Consider the following 6,762-nt stretch of genomic DNA (forward strand, 5'->3'; position numbering starts at 1 on the left):
CTCTCTCTGCCCCCCAGACTCCAGCCCCACCACGACGTACACGCGGGAGCTGTATGATTTCCCTCGTCGTGAGGGTCGCACCGGCTACCTGGGCGATGGTGAGTGGGGGGTGGGTAGGGGGGGCAGCATTTTCTCTGGTGGGGGTGGCAAGGGGGTGATACAGAGCAGCGAGGATGTGGGGGGAATACGAAGGCGGGAAGGGGAGTCTGGTACGATTCCCTTGGCCTGGGCTTGACACCCCATCCCCCGCGCCATGTTCACATTCCTGCAGCAGGGAGTTCCAGGGGTGGAGCTCCAGTGGGGAAGGGGAGAGCCGTGCCCAGCCCCCCATCTCACCCCACTCCTCTCTGCCCCCAGACATGGACACCGAGTCCTACGAAGAATCTTCCTCCTCCTCCTCCTCCTGGCTCTATGGGGCAGCCCCAGGTCCCCTGGGGGAAGCCACCGCCCGCCAGCCGGTAAGTCAACCCCTGGGTGTGTGTGTGTGTGGGTGGGACGTAACCTCCCCAAATAACGTCTCAGGGGTGCGGGCAGCCTGGCCTGGGAAAGACAGAAGGCACGGGTGTCTCTCTCTCCCCCCGCCCCTTTGGCGCTACCAACTTTCCAGTCCCCTCACTCCCCCCTGCTTGGTCCTACCACCTCCAACCCCCAACTCTGCCCCCGTCCCAGCACCGTGGGGGGCAATCCTGGATTCGGCCGCTGGCCCGGCCTGAAAAACTCAAACCTTAAACCGTTTGCTGCCGGGCGATGTTGGGCCCAGCGGAGCCGGAACTGAATTTTGGTGAAATTGTCTAAAAACCGATGCAACTTCCCGGGAGCTGATTTTCGGCTGGGTCGATAAATTCTCTCGTCGGTAGTTTGCCCCTGTAGGAAAGATAAAGAACCAGCCCCGGAGAGTTTAATACAGACAGAAACACTGCCCGTCTCTGGGACACCGTCTTGTGCCGCGGCGTTACGTCCCCCAACGCGGTCAGCTCCCAAAACGACCCTCGTAATGGATGATTTGACAATTTACCAGCCTCTCCCCGGCCCTAAAGCGCAGTCTGGTTCTTTGGCTTGTTCTGTCCCCTGGCCTCCCACGTACCCCCGAGCGTGTCCTGGGCAGAACATTTCTACTCGGGACAAAGTTCTCCTGTTCTAAGAGCAAAACCCACTTCAGCTTCGCAAAAGGAGGCGGCGCGTATTTGAACAGGGTGATCGGGAGCCGGAGGCCGGTTCAGGGCAGGGACCGGCTAGAAACGTATCTCCGAGATACTGTTCTGGTGATAGCGTGAACTTTCTTAGTGTACGTGATGTGATAAGACGTATTGAGGATGGGGTGTGGGTGTGTGAGAGAGAAATATAACCCCACAAAAGTGAGTTTCAGAAAACTTTGTTTTGAAATTGAATTTCATTATTTCGGGGCTAAAATTTGGCTTGGGAATTTGGTTCCCCTGCCAGTTTGGGTTCGTTTTCTGTTCTCTCACGGTGGTTACGTTATTTGAACAGGCTGTGTGAGATCGAGACAGAAATGACCCGCCGTTCCGCCTCGTGAGATAATGGCGTCATCTAAACAAGTCGAGATTCCCCCCCAAAAGGCTCTTTTCTAACCAAAAAAATAATTGTTTGGAGCCCGTCCATTTTCTGGGTAACTTACAGTCGATTTCTTGCCCGGCGCCCGTTGTTTGCGGACGGGGTTCGGAAGCGATTGACTGTCGAGCTGGGTGACGTTTTTCAGCCCGTGGCAGCGTGCGGCGGAGAGATTCTGCGGTGGGACCAGTCCTGGGGCTCTCCCCCGGAGACGCGGTCGGCCCGGTTGGGCGTCCCCATTGCAAAGCCCGGGCGGGCGATCACGCTGCATTGGGAACCTGGGTTTACAATTGCCAGCCCTGGGGCTCCCGACTGAGGCTGGGCTGCGTAGCCGGGGCTGAGGGTTTTCTAACCCTCTCCATGTGCGTGTGGACCGTCGAGGGGCCCGAACCTGACACCGAGCCCAGGGCAGCGATAGTTTTGAGAGTCGCTCGGACTGGGGGGGCTGGCTGGGCTTGTGAAGCCACAGCCAGTGTTTCGCCGTTCGCTACCCCAGGGGCGTGTGGGCACCGCTAATGTATCCCCCTCCCCCCCGCAAAGTCGTAAGTTAAATCTCCGCAAGCGGCAATACGCGGGAGGTTCCCTTTTCACTCGCCGCGGCCGCTCAGGTTAGCCGCCAAATTCAGCCCCCATAGGTAGGCGGGGACAAATCAGCTTTCATTGATTTTAATCATTGCGTCAGATAACGGTTGGTTTTGAGCCCCTTTTTTTCCAATTTTTTATTTTATGGGTTGAAATGTTCTCAGGTGAGCAAAATTCTGGGTTTGAAGCATTTTTTTTTTTTTTTTTTTAAATCTTTTTACATTTTCCCAGTGTTACGACTGTGGCCCCTGAGATTTAGCCTGAATTCTCTCTGCTGGATACTCTAGGATCAACCCCACCCCTAGAGATACTCGCCTGCTACGTTGTCACAGCTCGGCTAAATTGGGGGCTTTACGCATTTTTATTTTAGTCAATTTAAATTTGCACAGTTGCGGGCAGTTACGGGGGGAAAGGGCAGGGATCGGGGGAGGGGAGACGACCCCAGCCCCACCATCATCTATTTGATGACCCTAGACAGCGAGATTGAAAAATGTAAACTTCATACCCGTTAAAACAGCAACATCCCGTATCCAAGTCTGGAAAGCAAGTCCCCGTAAATACACTCTAACGAGCGCTCCCAGCTGTCCATTTCTACCATTATCCCATTTTCTTCTTGGTTCTGTGTGGCTGGGGAAATTGAGGCTTACCGGGATCGACCGCTAAAAATCGACTCCTTCCCGTTGGATTTGCCGTCGACTCGGTGGCAAATGAAAATTGAATCCCACCGTTCTAGTTCCTCCCTTTTTATTTCTGAGCAAGGTCTCAAACGTGAGGTCCAGGCCCGTCAACGCTCTCGTTACGTCGCGGGGGGCTGTGCGAAATGTTACACCCGCAGTGAGGTTGACCCCACTTCCGGTGCCGACGCCGCTCAGTCTCCAGGAGAATTCTTCGCCGCCGCCATCTCTTGGAGAGGCGGCTGCAGTAGAGGGACGGGAAAACACCTTTTTACTCCCCTTTCGAAGGGAGTTAAATGAAGTGGCCTTAATTTAGCATCAAGTCTCTCTACTCTAGTATCAAAGTGCAGCTGCAGGGAGGGTCCATAAGGCACCTATGTACCTAGGAATCCTGGCCACACTGCTGTTTAAGTTAGGGTGAGCTGCCCCCTGCCCCCATTTGTACCCCCCAGACCGCTTGCCTTTAGTATCTCATGTCTTCTCCAAGTATCTGCTGTCCCCACAACAATAGGCGGCAGTTTGGGTGTGCAGGATGTGGGGGGGAAACCCCAGTTTAAGGCTTGTATTGCCGCACCGTCCCTGTAGAGGGGATATGCAAATTACCCCCTAGGCAGAGCCGGAGTATGCAAACGAGGGAGGGCGTGGCCTGCATTACCGGGCTGCCCCTGTAGAGGGGGTTCTGCCCCCCCTTGCTGACGGTGCGTTTCCTTGCAGATCGGAGAGGCCGCGTCCTATACCCCGAGCAGGTCGGGGGAGACCGGGAGGGGAGAGGGGGTCGCGGGCAGGGGGGGGGGGGGGTGTCGTGGTGTGGTTGGGTCCCCCTTGCGGGGGGTCCCCCGGGGGTCCCCCTTCTTGGGTGCTACCTGGCATTGAGCTGGGGCAAGGGGGGGGGTGTATGTGTGGACGGTGTGGTTTGTGGGGGGTGCTGCTAGCCGTGGGGGCGATACCAGGATGGGGGGAGCTGTGGGTCTGTGAACACTAACCGCTGCCCCCCCCCCCTCTTTCCCCCCCCCCCCCCGGGGACGCCACCCCCTACCCGCGGGTCTGCCAGGCTCGCCCGGCCCCGCCCCCCATGCGGGTGGAGCCGCGCCGCGCCATCCACCCCCTGCCCCGCGGGGGGCCGGGCGGGGCCGCAGGGGGAGGCTCCCGGCGCTTCCTGCCTCTCTGGCTTCAGCTGCTGCTCTTCGGGGTGCTCGCGGCCTTCCTGCTCTACGTGTACTGCGCCCTGCAGGGCGGCGCCGACGACAACCCGTTCGTGCGGCACCACGAGGAGTGAGGGGGCGCCCGGCCTGTCCCCTCCCCCAGGGGCCCACGTCCTGTCTCCCTGCCCCCCGACGCCCCCAGGGGCCCACGTCCCGTCTCTCAGCCCCCCTGTCCTGTCCCCCTCCTCCCCGGGCATCCCAGGGGCCCACGTCCCGTCTCCCTGCCCCCTGATGCCCCCAGGGGCCCACGTCCCATCTCTCAGCCCCCCTGTCCTGTCCCCCTCCTCCCCAGGCACCCCCAGGGGCCCACATCCCGTCTCCCTGCCCCCCGACGCCCCCAGGGGCCCATGTCCTGTCTCCCTGCCCCCCAACGCCACGTCTCATCTCTCAGCCCCCCGGCCAATCCCTCCTTCCCCTTCCCCCCCCAGGGACCCCTGTCTCCCCCTGGCATCCATGCCCCCCCATCATCTTCAAAAACCTCCCCCCCCATCATGGCCCTGCCCCCAATTCTGCCAGCTCCCTCCCCCCGTCCCTGCTCAGGGATGGTTATTGGGGAGGGGCTCCACAGCTACCCCCACCTCCAGCAGGCCAGGGTCCCTGCTGGCGCCTGGCGTGTTTACGTAGGGCCTACGCTAAGTGCCTCCCGGCTCCGCCCTGCCCTGTGCCTAGCCTAAGGGGGATAGTGCTACCCCATTCCCCCGGGGGTTAACACTATGGTGGGGGAGAGGCCATGACTGGGGGGGGGGGTCCCAACACACACTGCAGCTCCTGCCTAATCCAGGATCATCTCTGCCCCCCCCATGCCCCTCTCCACACCCCCCCCCGGAGCTCTTCTCCCCCTCCCCCGACCCACCCTGGAGTCGTTCCACTCCTTTTCTGGGGGGCGGGGAAACTAGTCTGCTTCCCCTCCCCCCAAGTGTCGGGGGGGGCTGTTGCCTCCCCAGGGGAATCGGTGACTATTTGCCCCTTCGAGACCAAGTGGTGCTGGTTAGCTTTTGCTTTTGTAATCTGCTTGAGCAGGTGCTGGTGGGGCGGGGGGGGGTGGGGGTCGCTGCATTTTCCTAGCCAAGGGGTTTGCTTTTGAAACAAACCAGCCGTGTGGGAGCCACTCAATAAAATTGGGGCTTTTTTTGGTTGTTTTGTAAAATTTGGGCTTGTTTGTTTGGGGGGGAAGTGCCCCAAGCCAGCCACCCCCCTACGTGTGATAGCCCCTCTGTGCCAGCCACTCCTCTGCCCCCCTGGAACCAGTCTCTCCCCCCTCAAATAATACTGCACAGAGCCAGGACTCCTGGGTTCTCTCCCCAGCTCTGGTGGTTAGAGTCGGGGGGGGGGGGGGCGGGGGGGGGGGGGGGGGGGGGGGCCCAGGACTCCTGGGGGGGGGGGGGGAGCCGGGACTCCTGGGTTCTTTCCCCAGCTCTGGCAGGGGGGACTGTAATGGCGTTGAGTAGGGCCGGGGGCTGGTGGACGGATTTTCAGCTGGTCTCCCGCCCACCTCAGAACAAAGTGCTTCTAAAGTCATAATTTAGCTTGTTGGCCCAAGCCGGCCGGGCCTTCCTGCGTCTAGGCCTAGAACCGCTGCCCGGCCATGCGCAAATTCCTCCGCGGAGAGCTTAGCTCTGGGCTGGCGGGAGCCTTCACCTGCTCCTGGCCCGTGTGCCGAGCCCCAAACCCTCAGCTCCGAGTCCCATTCGACGGGGTTTGAAACACGGGGCGGCTGAGACAGGAGCTGCTCTGGAAATGCCAGATTCCCCCACAGCTCAACCAAGGGGGTGTTAGCTGCTGTGCCTCAGTTTCCCCCTCTATATAATACAGATAGTACACCAGAGAGTGGGACACGGGCTGTCCCAGAGACGTCTCTTCTCCACTGGCAGGCTGGTGGGTCTGGTTCTCATGCTCAGGATTACCAGATTTGGGGTGGGGAAGGGTCCCCCCTCCCCCCCAAAAATCAGCTGGGAGATTTCACGAACAAGGTCAGCTCCCAGACTACTGCACGGAGCAGCACAGTATGGGGAGAAGGTGACCAGCCCTATGTGGAGAAAGAAGTGGTTCGGGACTATTTAGAAAAACTGGACGTGCACAAGTCCATGGGGCCGGATGCGCTGCATCCGAGGGTGCTAAAGGAGTTGGCGGATCAGATTGCAGAGCCATTGGCCATTATCTTTGAAAACTCCTGGCGATCGGGGGAAGTCCCGCATGACTGGAAAAAGGCTAATGTAGTGCCCATCTTTAAAAAAGGGAAGGAGGAGGATCCGGGGAACTACAGGCCAGTCAGCCTCACCTCAGTCCCTGGAAAAATCATGGAGCAGGTCGTCGGGCTCAACGGGTAGTGCCAATGGCTCCATGGCTAGTTGGCAGCCGGTTTCAAGCGGAGTGCCCCAAGGGTCGGTCCTGGGGCTGGTTTTGTTTAATATCTTTATTAATGATCTGGAGGATGGTGTGGACTGCACTCTCAGCAAGTTTGCAGATGACACTAAACTGGGAGGCGTGGTAGATACACTAGAGGGTAGGGATCGGATACAGAGGGACCTAGACAAATTAGAGGATTGGGCCAAAAAAAACCTGATGAGGTTCAACAAGGACAAGTGCAGAGTCCTGCACTTAGGACGGAAGAATCCCATGCACTGCTACAGACTAGGGACCGAATGGCTAGGTAGCAGTTCTGCAGAAAAAGACCTAGGGGTCACAGTGGACGAGAAGCTGGATATGAGTCAACAGTGTGCTCTTGTTGCCAAGAA

At 59.1% G+C, this 6,762-nt stretch overlaps 1 long non-coding RNA gene across 1 annotated transcript; it reads left to right on the plus strand.

Annotated features, from left to right (window-relative positions):
- Positions 1–14: 14 nt before the first annotated feature.
- On the plus strand, positions 15–3,588 carry LOC113405184. The gene is made up of 3 exons (XR_003899995.1): positions 15–98; positions 358–458; positions 3,540–3,588. It is a non-coding gene; the product is annotated as an uncharacterized LOC113405184 (long non-coding RNA).
- The last annotated feature ends 3,174 nt before the right edge of the window (positions 3,589–6,762 follow it).

Source organism: Terrapene carolina, unplaced genomic scaffold (assembly GCF_002925995.2).
Source record: "Terrapene carolina triunguis isolate 2854851 unplaced genomic scaffold, T_m_triunguis-2.0 Scaffold34095, whole genome shotgun sequence".
NCBI classification, from domain to species: domain Eukaryota; kingdom Metazoa; phylum Chordata; order Testudines; family Emydidae; genus Terrapene; species Terrapene triunguis.